Consider the following 15971-nt stretch of genomic DNA (forward strand, 5'->3'; position numbering starts at 1 on the left):
TCTTCCCTGAATTAAGCAGGTTGTAAGCCATGGAAAACGAACTTGCCCTGAAAATATCAAGCATTCCAGTACTCTGTAGATACACCAAAGCAGGCAGCCTGCCAACAGACATCGAAACACCAGCCCCTATTCTCAAGCACATTTTAATCCAGCTGTTCCTCACAAAACATCCAGCATGCTTTGATTTACTGCTCTACCTAATTAGAATGCAGAGTATGGGAGACCATCTTATACACAAGATAAGCATTCTGAATTATATTTTAAACTTTATAGAATGTGGTGGGGTTTTTGTTTGTGTGCTTTTTATTCTCATAACCAGATATTGAAATATGTGTGCTGCATTTTTGGCATTAGCCAACTGAAACTGAAAATGATGATTTGACTTTGGGTGGTGGGCACACAATGCAATATAGAAATGTAAACTTGAAACCTAATCTGATTAACCAATGTCACACAATAAACTTAAATAAAAATGCAAATTGTTAATGCCTACCCCATACCCACTGAATCAGAAACTTGCCGTTAGGGTCCTGCAATTAAAAAACAAAAACAAAAACTAACTGAAAATGAAGGGTGACTGTATGTAAAGAAAGCAAAACCAGACATACTTCCAATCGGCAGTCTACTAGTATATACAATCAAGGCAGTGTCCATTTTAATCCCTCGATGAAATAGCACTAAGAGAACTCTGTTGAGCCTAGTATGGGAAAGAAGAAAAAATGTTTTCCAGTTCTGGGTGTCAAGTTAGGATTTTGGGATTTCATAGGACTTCTGAGGAAGTTTTACATTAAGAAAGTGGCTGTGCTGCTATTGGGCCTTTACTCTGAGGATCCAGGTCACTGGAAGATTAGTCCAGAAGGTCCAAGCAGAGCCTCCACCTGCCCATGCATCAAGTACACGTGACGGTTTCTAGTAAAAGAAATTTCAGAACCCAGATTTAATTGTGTGGATGACAATTTTAATCACAAGCACCATAATCCCTCACAACTCTTACAGATGGAAAAATGAGGATAAACATAGTAAAATACTGAAAAATCTGGTAATACTGGATGCTTTGGGGCTCTATGATAAATTGACCCGGTTATTTCACAAAATTAAATTAGCACTTTTTTTGGTCATTCTGTACCTAATCAGTGAGAAGAGATATTATTTCTTTAAAAGGTCCGCTATTGCTCTCCCAGAAGAGCGAATATATTACATAGAACCTATACTTTATCAAGACATATTACATAATCAGGATCCTAGTAATATATTGAATTTAAGGTTTTCCTGAATCAACAGAAAACATTAGATGTTCAGTGAGTTTCTGACCTATATGCTTCTTCTAATTTTATATCTTTTTTAAAAATATGAACCACACCAAGAGCTATGAAAGAAAAAAAAATTTCCCCAAAAGAGACACCATCTTTAGAGCTCTAGTTTATTGGGGGTTTAAACTGTTATAAAGCTAATCTATAATAATAAAAGGGTAATATGCTAATTAGACTGGACATCATTCCAGACGTCCTTCCGGACGAAGCTGGGGCTGGAGAGAAGCCCAGGTCCCAGGTGCCTGTGGGCAGCCAGAGGAAAGCCAACCTGGGTCCCAGGTGCCAGCCAGTGGCCGTCAGGAAGCCAGCCTGGGACCCGGTGCCAGAGGGAAGCCAGTGCCGGCAGAGCCGAGGGAAGGAAGGCCTACACTTGCATGAATTTCGTGCATCAGGCCTCTAGTTTGTGTAATATACGGACGTGGGAGTCCAGAAAGAGTCACCCCTAGAGGTGAATCTGTGGAGTTCAGGTTGTTTCCAGCTAAAGGCAACCAGAGCCTCAAGCTCAGGGAAACTTCCCTGTACCCTTAGCCACCTAGAAGGATTTGAATTAGAGTCCTTGCCCATTAGATATTATCAGCAATAACCTTTGACCCACCTATTAGGCAGGACAAACTCCTATTTACTAAACATCTGCTCTTCTTATCAATGACCCCTTGAAGCTGCAAGGTGCATTACCTCATCCCTAGCTCAGGATCTTATGTCCCCAATCCCCCTTTCTATCTCTGAACCTCTTCTGCATGTGGGGTCTCTGATTCCCTCATGTATATGGGGTTCCCATACATATGTATGTATTCAATTTGGTTCTTTTCTCTTGTTAATCTGTCTCTTTTCTATTTATTATTAGGCCAGCCAGAAGAACCTTGAAGGTAGAGGAAATTTTGTTCTTCCCCCATAAGAATTAAACAGTATACAGAATGCAACTAATCATATTGCATACTAACATGACATTAATTTCATTTATTAAATTTTCAAGGACATCTTTCATGACCAAGGGAGAGATGTTTTAAGTATCAACAAGGTTGACAACTTGTTTTTGTCCAAAGGTACACACTCACTTCAGCTTACATTTTAGTAAGGGAATCACATGGAATGTTTTTGTATTTATAGAGAATCACATGGAATGTTTTTCTTCTAAATGTCCCTTTCTATTCTTTAATAGTTAATTTGGGTTCCATGCTACTCTTTGGATAATTATGCAAAAAGTCTCACTGAGTTGTATAAATGTGACATCAAAACACTGTTTTATACAAAATATTCAGCCAAATCTTGGGTTGATATTACACAGAATAAAATACCTTTCACAATATTTTTTCTTAGCAAGTGATTGTTTCAGCACCAGGTATCGTTATCTGTGTTCCTGTTCCAAAACCTGTTTCTATAGTTCCTAGATTTCTTAACAATAAATGTTAGGTCCCCTAATATTTATCCCATAATTTTAATTTTAAAGTTTTGCTTAATAAGCAATAAGCATTACAGGTGACACTGCTCCATATATTAAGGCATATAGGCAAATATGGAAATTAAGGAGGAGGAGGAAATTAGCTTCAAGCCAGGACAGTGATTACCAAAATAGGATCCACAGAACTCTTGTTCTGAGATGCTTAATAAGATCAAAGCATACAAGTTCTAAGGTCAAACACTCTGGATATCACTACATCCCATAACCTCTCTTGAAGTTTCACATTGATTAATATTCCAACACATACTTAATGCTCTGCCAACTTCTGCAAGAAAGAAAATTTAATTATGTTAATGACTGTATTAGGCATGAAGATGTACCCCCCAGGTTCTCTGTAAGGCAGCAATTGCTCCCTGCTGCAGGAACTGCATCCAGCAGAAAGCCCCAGCCTTTAGCTACTGGGCAATATCCATCTGTTTGTGCCAGGACTCCAGCCATACCCTGACAAGCAGTCCTTACTCACCAGCATTCCTCCATGCTTATGGATGCTTTGTCCCAACACTCATGGCCTTCCCACTTCTTTCTCTGCCCAGTCTTGCTTCCTCCCCATCCCTTCACAATTTTGATCCCCCAGACTCTGTCTGAGAGTCTGATTCTACCCAATCTGAAACAACTACCATCTAAAGAATTTAATCTGACCACATGATACATTCCTCAACACCTGTTCTGGGGAAGCTGAAATGAGAGTTAAAAGGTAAAGACGTTTTTCCAAGAATAATGAACAGGTTGCACTAAATCTAACTCTTCCTCTGAATCTCTGAGTCCTCCAATAGAGAAATGAATAGACTTTTCTTTTCTTGACTTCTCCTTCAGTCTTTATAATTTTATAGCAGGTATCATCTGGAATTTTTTTTCTCTTGAAGGAAATTATAGTTGTCATTTTGTGGCATGCTTAAGTTCTTACATGATAATAAAAATTAATTTGAAGAAATAATATGTTTTTAGCTACTTTTAAAATCTACAGCAGTGGTCGGCAAAGTGCGGCTCGCAAGCCACATGCGGCTCGCGAGCCGCCGTTTGCCACTCTGTTGACTAATGAGTTTGCCGACCACTGGGATAGGGGCTTAATCACAAGGAACAACAACAGCCTGTAATTATTGGAATCGAGAGTCTAGGTCAGTGGTCGGCAAACTCATTAGTCAACAGAGCGGCAAACCATGGCTCTCGAGCGGCATGTGGCTCGCGAGCCGCAGTTTGCCAACCACTGATCTACAGCATAAGCTCAGATATTTTGCTCTTTCATTGAAGGCATGAGCTCGTACACATAGCACCTCTATGTTTTTAAAGAATATACATAGCACAGTCATCCTTGGTACTTTATAAATCTCAGGGGGGAAAATGAACATTGATCAAAAATACTATCTATAATAATAAAAGCGTAATATGCTAATTAGACTGGATGTCCTTCTGGACAAAGCTGGGACTGGAGGGCTGAATCGGCAGCTGTGGTGGGCTGGGGCTGAGGCAGAGGAGGCAGCTGCCGTGGCGGGGAGGCGGGGGACAAGCCCCCTGCATTAATTTCGTGCATTGGGCCTCTAGTCCTATATAATAAAGAGGTAATATGCAAATTGACCATCACTCCAACACACAAGATGGCTGCCCCCATGTGGTCAAAGATGGCTGCCCCGATGTGGACACAAGATGGCCGCCACAAGATGGCCGGCAGGGGAGGGCAGTTGGAGGCGACCAGGCCTGCAGGGGAGGGCAGTTGGGGGTGACTGGGCTGGCAGGAGAGGGAAGTTAGGGATGACTGGGCCGGCAGGAGAGGGCAGTTAAGAGCAATCTGGCCGGCAGAAGAGGGCAGTTGGGGGTGACCAGGCCGGCAGGGTAGGGCAGTTAGGGGAGACCAGGCCGGCAGGGTAGGGCAGTTAGGGGTGACCAGGCCAGCAGGGGAGGGCATTTAGGGGCAATCAGGCCAGCAGGGGAGCAGCCAGGCATCAATCAAGCTGGCAGGGGAGTGGTTAGGGGTGATCAGGCTGGCAGGCAGGCAGGCAAGTAGTTAGTAGCCAGCAGTCCTGGATTGTGAGAGGGATGTCTGACTGCCCTCGAGGGGCCCCAGATTGAAGTGGGTGTGGGCTGGGCTGAGGGACACACACACACCCCATGCACGAATTTCATGCACCAGGCCTCTAGTTAAAATATAAAATGCTTATCTCCACTAAAACCACTTTGAATCCTTGGATCCTTAACTGATCAGTAATTAGAATCAGATTTTAGAGCTCTTAAGTTCACTACAGTACAAGAGCAATTTTCTGCTTTTCTTGTTTCTAACTTCATATTTCAGTTTAAAATGTTTTTTATTTCAATTCTAAAAAATATGACAGCCAAACATTCATATTTCAGAAATAAGTTATTATCATTAAAAGGGGAATATTTGACCTAAAGTTGAAACATTTTAATAGACATGAAGAGAGTCCAAGAGATAAATCTTTATTAGAACACGTTAAAATTCTTGCATTCTGCCACTTTTCCATATGAATAGAGGGAAATTTTTCATCTTTCCCTACTTTGAAATTTAGAAATTTATAACAAGACAAAGACAACAAGTTATAAATAGACATTAAATATATAAGTAGAGGGTTTAAAATATGCTTTCTTGTATTCAAACAAAATAAGTAGAGGGTTGCACTTAGGGGTTGAAATCCGGTTAAGTTTAATGGTCATTGTTTTAAGGATTTGTTTTGGAATTTTTAATTCTTAAGTTTACTTGTGGTTATGTACGAGATGATTCTTTTGAAATGTTTAGTGAAATACTTTACTAACCTAATGTGGCAAAACAATGAGCAGTTACCACTGCTAAGTAATAATAAAATGTTCTATCTCTAAGCTGTATACACATTTATTAATCATGAACGTATTATGAAGTACTAGTTTGTGAAGCCAAAAGCAAACAAAAAATTAAAATAATGACTTAGACTGGGAAAAAAAAATACCCCACCAAAAATAAAAATAAAAACCATGAGCTTCGCCCATGTTACCAGAGTAGAGAAGGTAGGGAGGTGACAAAGCCATTTCTTCAATATCAGTAGAACTTCCGTTTCCTTTCATTTTTGGAGAAAGATGGAGTCTCAAAACTTCTGACACGTTTGGTTATGAGGGCAAAAGGAATGTTAAACTGTTTTCCTCAAGCTCACTGCTGCTAGGTGTACCAGTAATTCAGTTGCAAGTAAGCTAATGAAGAAATTAAATCACTTGCCTTTTTCTTGTCTCTTTCTTAAAGAGGTTGCATTTTGTGCTGACAGTGCATAGCTGATAAAATAGCAATTTTTGAAAAGCTTGCTCATTTAGCTACTCTCAGAATCCCTGCTGACATCACTGACATTTTCTCCAAATATGCAAATACTGTAAGTCACTTTCTAAGATGCATGCATATATTTCCAAAAATGTTATTATTTTATGATCAACTAGGCATAAATGCAGAGGCAGACTAGTTTGCTGGCTTTGTAATGCCACACTCATGAAATGACTTTTTTTTTTCAAATGAGATTTTGTAGGAATCTGTCACAGCCTCATAGATCTTTAAAGGTGAGTTATTCTTTTTGTATAGAGAGGGGGTTATTTTAAGGCCTTCCCATTATATAAACATAAAAATAGGAGTAAAAGCCCATAAGCTGAGCAAACTTAAATACCTGGGTGACAATGGCAATATTATCGTTAAACTAGACACACAACTTTTGAAATACAGTGCACAAGCAGTAGGCACGAATACTATCTTATTTAAATGTCTGTATTAAGCACAACCACTCTCTGCTAAAAATGGGGGAAAAACAAACAAGTCATATTCATCAAAGTAATTGTGTAGGTACTTTCAGTACCAAAATGCCTAGAATGAAGGATTGAACTGCTAACGGCAGCAGTGACAGCCATGAATCATGGTAGGCTACTCCGGGGCCTTTACCACCATAAAACAAAAGATGTAGATGAAAAATGCTGCAATTAAGTGATTTGATTTCTGCCCCCTTTTTCCTACTGCATTCGTGCATGGCTGCACAGCAAAGATTGATGGGAAAAATTACTCTACGTGATCTCTGACAGAGGCTTGGAACAATTCTATAAGGGGGAAACATACAAATCAAACCAGCTTTCTTGTATTCAAACAAAATAATACATATAAAGCAAATACTTTAGCCTATATCCAAAGCACCAAAATTTGCATGCACACATAAATTGTTGAGAAATGCTCTGCTATCAAAACCAAACTCATGGATTTTCCAGCTAGTTGGGTTATACTGATGCTTGTTTAAATAAATATCCAATCAGTACAGGCGAGTGGCATCCTCAATACATCTATGCACCAAGAACAAATTATAAATACAAATTTGTAGAGGTAAAACATTCTTATGTTTATATCAATAAATTATTAATGAAAATACATACAAAATATAATAATAGAAAATTTCACTGACTATTCAACTCTCCTGTCATTATAGTCATTTAGAGGGATTTTTTAATGGGTATTCACAGCTCATTTAGGGTCCTATATACAAAAGAATCACACCTGAATGCCACAGAATATTTTATTGTGTTTAGGGTGTATGTTTAAAAGATACTAAATTTGCAACATCCAGTGAATAAAATAAACAATACTGCTAATATGAAGAAAGGATAATTCCTATTATCAGAAGCTAAAGTGAAATCACAGGGGTTTCATTTCCTGAGGAGAGAAGGTTACTCAATCTCAGGCTGCTGTAAGAAATGAATAGTTAATTTAACTTGAATTTATACAATAGAATTGCCCCCTCCATCAAAGGGAGAAAATCTGTGTACATTTGGTTTTGTTATGTGTATCAAGGCTGTATTTAAAGGCTGCTAGCATAATGATGTAGAATTGGGTAAATTCTTATATTTATCTATAAACCTTTACATACTTTAAAATATTTGGATGATTTAAACAAGGAGTGACATGCAGATTTTGCAAGACAGTAAATGTTATCAATGCTACTATGGATTTGTGTCTAGTCAGGACCCTATAAAAATATGTTCTACTGAAACTAGTATTTTACTATGTCTTTTCAAGGAGTTACCCTAAAAAATGTGTAGCCTTTCCTTATGTTCCTAATTGTTGTGATTTTGTTATTATCTATCAAAATAGTAGACCTAAGGGTCCCAGGGCCAAAACGCATTAGTGGACTCTGATTTTAATAATGGGAAAATATTTGAAATACTAATCTGGCTTGATTATGTATCGGAGACTTGGAAATCAGGAAACCTGGGTTCACCACTAATTAATATTGGTTCAGACCATAAAATCAAAGTTTTTGTAGCTCAAGAAAACTGTTGACTATCACACTTACAAGTAGTTCAACCTATTTATTTTGACATAAGGTAAGCACTCAGCTTCTATAGCCTCATGTATAAAGTGGGCAAAGTAACCATTTATAATTCTTAAAGTAGATACTTAATATGCTTTAGTAAAATTCACATTTTATCTTAATCAGACTGGTAAATAATTCATATACTTTACCTCTGATCACTAAAGATCAACAATTATTATCAATTCACCAAATCTTAAGATATAATTAACTTACACATTAAGTCTCTTAAGTATTTATGTTGTATCAAGGTAAATCTAACTATAGAATAAATTTATTCAGTGAAAATTCCTCAATAATTCATTTAATCCTTTCATTTAAAGATGGATTTTTAGTGTATTTATTGGGGCAATTGAAAGATTTTTCATTTTATTTTTAATAGACCATCCTTTTTGTATAAAAACAAGGATTATACGTAGGAAAAAATCATGTTTGATTTTTGAAATTTAAACATAATAATAACACATGTGCTGTAACAAAGAATAACACATGTGCTGTATCTGAACTCAAAGTTTGGTTCTGAACTTCCTGGAAGACTGGATAAAATGAAAAAATTTTTAATGTTTCATCCTTCATATTTAGATTCTTAAGGTCAAAAGGAATATAATTTAATTCATTTGGCTATTTCAAAGTAATTTCTTCCTACTCACCATTTTTCTTCTACAATGATAATTTTGTCAAGCAAATAATAAATAGGTCAGTGTAGAAAGCTATATTCTATAAAGAACTGCCATTATTACATTGCTCAACTTTTTTATATATTGCGATATAGTAGTATATGTGAAAACCCTTGCAACATAATCATATATTGAAAAGAAGGTCCATATAATCTTTAAATGCTTAACCTCCCAATAGCAGTACAATTAAGTTTTTTTAGAAATATTAAAATTATAGTGTCACCTTAAGAGTTTTAGACTGTTTCAATAGTATCAATAGTATCAATGATAATATCTACTAAATTTAAAAATATAAAATAACAATTTTTCTTTTCTATTATGTTTTTCAATAAGGTATAATTAATATACAATAAACTGAATATGTTTAAATCATATAATTTGATAAGATTTTGCATCTGCATAGACTCATGAAACTATCACCACAATCAAAATAATGAATATACCTATCGCATCCCTAAGTCTCCTCATGTTCCTTTGTAATTTCTCTTCTTAACTCTCCTCTTCTACTGATCTGTTTTCTGTCACTGTAGGTTAGTTTGGAATTCTATAATTTTTATATAAATGGAATCATGTACTATGTGTTCATCATTGCCTGGCTTCTTTCATTCAGTATAATTATTTTGACATTCATCCATGGTGTTTATCAATAGTTCACTTCTTATCAATGCTGAATATTGTTCTATTGTATAGATATACCACTTTTTACCTGTTGATGGACAACTGGGTAGTTTATAGTTTGGGCTATTACAAATAAAGCTGTTATAAATATTTATGTTTTCTCTTGGTACTGTTAAAAGAATAAAAAGCCACAGATTAGGAGAATATTTGCTAAACATAAACTAATGATGAAAAATGGATTAAAAATATATAAAGACCTCCCAAAACTCAATAATAAGAAATCAAAAAACCTATTAAAAATTGGTAAAAGATTTAAACATTTGACAAAAAAAAGTTATATAAATGGCAAAATAAATACATATAAAGATGCTCAAATCATTAGTCATTAGGGAAATGTAAACTTAAAACACAATAAGAGACGATTATTGGAATGGCTAAAATTAAAATGAATGGCCATACAAAGTGTTGGCAAGAATGCGGAGGAATTAGAAATTTCCATGCAATGCTGGTTAGAATTAAAATGTTACAACTTTTTGGAAAACAGCTCAGCAATTTCTTAAAAAGTTAAAGATAATACTTACCACATAATTCTTAAGTTAACTGTTTTTAAACTGACTTTATTAAAGACTATCATTAGCAAGCTTGAGGCTGAGAGAGAAGAATGTTCCTCGCTTAGCATAATCTCTGTTAATGCTTACCTACCTACCCCTTTAACAGGCTTTAAATACCATCCATATGCCATTGACTTCCAACTGTATGGTCTTTCCATTGAACTCCAAATTTGTATCTCCAATGCTAACTTGATTATCCACTCAAAAGTAGTTCTCATCAAGGTTTCCCCATCTCAGAAAATATTACTACTATCCACCTAGTTGCTTGACTCAAAATTCTAGGAATCATACTTAACTTGTTCCTGTCTCTCACTACTCCCCATACTGTTCCCCATTTATAATCCCGCAAAAAGATCTTTCATCTCTACCTCCAATGTGTCCAGGTCTCTCCACTTCCATTAATACTTCTCTAATCCAAATCTCCATGATCCCTCATTATATTGCTATAATAAATTTCTAAGAGCTTTCTTTATATTCACTCAAAATCCTAACCTCTATAGTCCATTATTCCTATAGCAGCCAGCAAACTCTTTTTAAAACCTCAATCAGATATTATCACTCCCCTTCCTAAAACAATCCAATAACTTTCCTTTGCACTTCCAATAAAATCCAAACTCCTTACCATAACCTACATCATCAAGTCTCTGATTCTCTCATACTCAACTCAAATATCTCACTGTTCCAGACACACTGGCCCTCTTTATGTTCTTTTAAATACTCTAAGCTCATTTTAACATGTGGGTCTTTGCAACAGATTCAATGCCCACAGATCTTTTTCATGCCAGGTTCCTTTTTACCATTCATTAGTCAGTCCAATTATCTTCCTCTCTTGAATTTTCCCTAACTACTAAATCAAAATTAGCACTCTTCCATCTTCTCTTATACCATTCTCTCATTCCATCACCATGGTATCTTATATTTCCTTGTGCACTATCTTTCCCAATTCCTTTGGAACTTTCTCAATATTGTCAAAATACTGAAACCTTGTCAGTAATGTTCATCCCACATCCCAAGGATCCAGAACAGTACTTGGAAAGTAGGGGCAATTAATCTTTAATGCTTGAATTCTTTTTGTAAAATACATTAACATGGGATTTGAAAGTAATTTTGCCCTTCAAGTATCACTTTTTATGCATTTGTTTTCGCATTATTCTCTTTACTTATGAGAAAAATATTCTAAAAGCTGAAGTTAAAAAGGAGAAAACAAAAAAAGCACTAAAATTTGAAACTAAAATATTTTCATAGAATAATAGCTCTCATACCTTTCATTTTAACTAACTCTAAGGTTAGAGACCTTTCACTTGATATGGCAATCATTCTGGGGAAGACCACTAAAGCATAAAGCAGGCACTCACACTACAGTCTTCTGTCTCCATTAATCACGTTTATAGCAGCCACATGCAGCACCAACAGATGCTGGAATTTTTAGTGCCTAGAAAATCTTTACTTCATACCAGATGCCCACTAACTGGGGATGAGGTGGGGAAGGAGGTACATGGGAAATTATGCTTCTGCCCTATTATCCACATGGGGTTAAATAGAAAGCTCTTTAGTCAGCTCCTATAGTCCCAAAAACAAACACCCCCTTTGATTAGTCCTAGGAGCTTTGGGTATCATAGGATTTTATCAAAGACAGAAAAATGGCAGAACCCTACAAAAAATAATTTTTCTTTTTTTTAATATATATTTTTATTGAGTTCAGAGATAAACGGGGAGAGAGAGAGAGAAAGAGAGAAAGACCAATGATGAGAATCATCAATCAGCTGCCTCCCACATGCCCCCCACTGGGGAAGGAGCCTGCAACCCAGGCATGTGCCCTGACCAGGAATTGAACCATGACTCCCTGGTTCATATGTTGACACTCAACCATTGAGCAATGCCGGCCGGACCAAAAATAATTTTTCATATCCATGGATGATAATTCTTAGTGGTAACAGTATCCTGGGAAGTCAATCCTTTCCTTTCAAAATGACAGCTAATGTAACATTCAAAACAAAATAAAAATGTCCTTGTCATACTGAAGATATGAAAAATGAAACCAACAAAATCAATGAACCTAAGTGATATGCTGACCATGGTGGAGTCTTTAATTAGAATATCTTCCTTGAAGTATAACCAGCAACAGAGCACACACGCTGGAGTGAAGAGGTGAGAAACACAGAGCAGGAACATACAGGACCACAGGAAAAGTAAGAACAAAATGGATATAAAGAGAGCCTAGAGACAGAAGCCTTGGAAGAAGTGGTGGGAAAATAATGGAAGATGGTGGTGTGCCATTTCCAGAGAGCCGTTGTGTAGGTGGCAGTGAAAGGCCTAGCAGTGAAAGCATCAAAGACATTAAACTGTCAAAAATGGAACACTGAGAAAAGGCAATCTGTAATTTCCCCCCACCCCTTGGGGAAAAAAAAATGGGCTAAAAGAGGTCTATTGAGAAAACCAAGCATAATTCATTGTATGAGGAAATTTTAAGAGGAGAAATTAGACCCTATACCACACTCATGTTTAACTTAATTGATTCATAAATATAGCCATTAGTTTATACATGGTATTAATATGTTTATCCATTACATAAACTGTTTTCTTTAATTTAAGCTTTAATTTATAAACCTTATCAGATAATTGCCTATTTCCAGTATGTTAGAGCTTTGAATCCCAATCAAATGCCATAAAGAAAGGGCAGACTATTCTTGATGTGATCTGCTGTAACCTAACATCCCTAACAGAGTGGCTGGAGAAAAGAAGAATAAGTTGAAATATTATAAAGGCAGAATTATGAATGAACAAAATGAAAAGTACAAATTATAAATGAAGTAAACAATATTGCTTGTTTTTAATATAGAACCAATATGGAGTATCTTACAGGAAGTACCAAAAGGAGTAGAAAAGGTGAATAGGTTATACTTAGGGGCAAAAAGTAACCTACCAGTATATTCACTGGGCAATTTTAGAAACATTCCTTTTCTCCTGGGTTTCTGAATGCTTATAGAGGAAAGAGAAAACTAATCTAATCAGCCTGAATAAAAGAATATTAAAAGAAAAGACATTTTCATTCATTGATGTAATATCTAAAAAATAACTTTAAACACACACATAAAATTTTAAATGGACTTTATGCCTTTTCCTCATATTCTTTGAAACACTTTCCAAAGAGTAATCTATGAGAATCTTTTCTCAGATTTCTTAGCAAATATATCCTGACCTTATCTTTCAGACAGTCTTCTAAAAGGTAAGCGAGGACCTAAAATAGATCAATTATATCTACCCATCTCTCTATCAACCTAACATCTCTCTATCTAGAAACAGCCTAATTCTTATAGAAATCAGATAGCTACAACAAACAAACAAACAAAAAACAACAACAACAAGGAAGGAGGAGATAGAATTTATCTAGAATTGGAGAACATAAATATTAATTTGGAAATCAAATCAAACAAGATCAAAACATTATCTTAATTTCTACAATTGTCTACTAAAAGCTCCAAGTTGTCTCAATTACTTTTCTTTTTTGTGTAGTAAAATCACAACTACTCAGTCAGTGACATTAAAACATATTCAATATTCACTCAAAAATGTTTTAAAAGTTTTCTTTATAAATTATATGCTTGGACTTAAGAGCTATCATTCCCTTGGAGAGCAAGAAAATAACTTTGATCACATTCTATATCCTGTAAACTGAAATATAACATTTATATTTCCAATGTGAATATGAAGCTCCCAAGATGAAATTAGAGTTTTGATCTCAAATTATCGCTCAAAACTATTTGGACTTTATGTTTTAATTCATTCTGGTATCTAAAACTTAAGGTCTTTGGTAACTTTAGATTTAATGCAAAAAAAATGTTATTCAATTAGTTTCTCATAGTATATTTGATCTATGATATTCAGAGTTCTACTTAATAATTTTTTAAAATGTAGAGATTCAGAGATTTCATACTATGAAGTTTCTTTTTCTAAAAAATAAAGCTATGGGTATATTCATTATAATGTGATGTAATTACTGCTTTTAAGTTCAGATGTCTTAAAATCTAATGTAACTGCCTTCGGGGAAATGATATTTTAGCTTCTAACATTCATTATTTTAAAATTTACTATACAATATCAGGAGTTAACCCAAGGATCAGCCAAAATCAATATGTTTATTGGTCACACAGTTTAAATGTATAATAAAATATAGTAATTTTATCTCAAATATTTACTAGTTGTAAGTTACATACTAAATAATTTTGTTATGAGTAAATGTATAGTGCTAAAATCTGAATTTTTAAAACTAAATATGTTTAAGTTAAGAGAGTATAACAGGTCAGTATTTTAAGGTTTTAGAGTAGAAATAAATATAAATGAAACTTTACAGCTTAATGTTTGCAACTTCACAAATACAATTTTATGAATTAAACAAATTTCCTTTAAAGAATCATTCATTCTTTTATCATCAGTTCTATATGTACATTTAACTATAGCCTTAATTCACTGGGGAAAAGTCAACAGTTTACAATTATTTTTAGAAAAACTAATTAACTTCTTTCTAAATAAATTAAACACAAAGAATTCTGAATGCTAGTCTACAAAATAATAAAAAATGTAAAATAATAACTATATTTGTCTTCCTTCAAATAGTGTATAGGCACAATGACTAAATTCATTAATTCTATGATAATACATCTAAATTATAAAATATAGGTACAGAATTTGCACAACTGAAGTTATGATTGACAGATTAGCATTATTATTAAAGATTTACACATACCTTAGATGAGAAATATTAACAACGTTAATAGCTACCATTTATTATGTGCCTACTAAGTCCCAGGCCTTATCCTAGGCCCTTTGCATATATCATTATTAATAGTCACAACAGCCCTGCAAGGTATAGGTTCTTTTTTTCATTTTTTACAGCTGGTACAACTGTATTTCAGTTCCGTAAGCACCTGCCTGAGGCCAAACAAGTGGAAGAGCTGGAATTCACACCTCAAATCTCTATCATTTCTGTCTGAGAGTTTTGACATTATTCATCTCTGATAAATTATGTGCAAATATGCTTCTTAATTTTTTTAAATCATTACCAATTAAAATGTTTTCAAAGGTAACATCTGACAACAAACCAGCCACAGGCTTCCTCAGGTAGAGAGACATTTGGGGACCACATTGCTATTAACAATGCCCAAATTTTGAATTTTAAAACTTCACTGTTTAATCATGTTCGTTGAGACAAAAGTGATTTCAATTTAATTTTAAACATCTGTTTAAGATTGCTTTTGAAAAACAAAGGGTAGTTGTACTGTGATAACTACTGTGTAATAACCACTCCACTGAAAAGTTACACTTATGCTTAATAAAAAAAATAAACACATTTACTGAATACTTAGTATGGATAGCTAATACTTCAAATTCATTATTTAAGTTTTACAACAACCTTTTAAGGAATACTATTATCATGATCTTACAGTTAAAAAAACTGGAACACATAGGCATTAATTCGTTTACCCACAGCCAAGCTGCTAATGAGTAGAGGGGCTAAATTTAGACTCCAAATTCGCCCATGTCCAAAATCAAACCACTATATTAGCCTGTCCTGCACACAGTGGCCCTTAGAAGTGGACTACATTAAAATGTCCACACCAGGTCTAGGGTGTAAGCCTGTGATCATACATATTAGTGGGCTGAGCCTACAGGATGAAAGGCAATGGCTGCAACTGTCTTCACTTACTGCCCCATTTAAACTCTGAGAATTCATTTCTTCACTTCAAAAGTGAACTGCGCATATTATATAATCTCTAAGACCCACTAAAGCAATAAGATTAAGATCCTATAAATGCACTGAATTTATGTAACTGAACAATGCCACTAAAAATATAACTGAAGGTTTGTCATTGTTTTGCTATTATTCCTATCCCTCCCCATAGACATTATAGAGGTTTTAGCATGAACAGAGTGGAGTCATGGAGCTTTCCCAGCTCTGCTAAGTACATGTGACCTTGTAGAATTAG

The sequence above is a fragment of the Plecotus auritus genome (assembly GCF_963455305.1).
Source record: "Plecotus auritus genome assembly, chromosome: 4".
In the NCBI taxonomy this organism is placed as follows: domain Eukaryota; kingdom Metazoa; phylum Chordata; class Mammalia; order Chiroptera; family Vespertilionidae; genus Plecotus; species Plecotus auritus.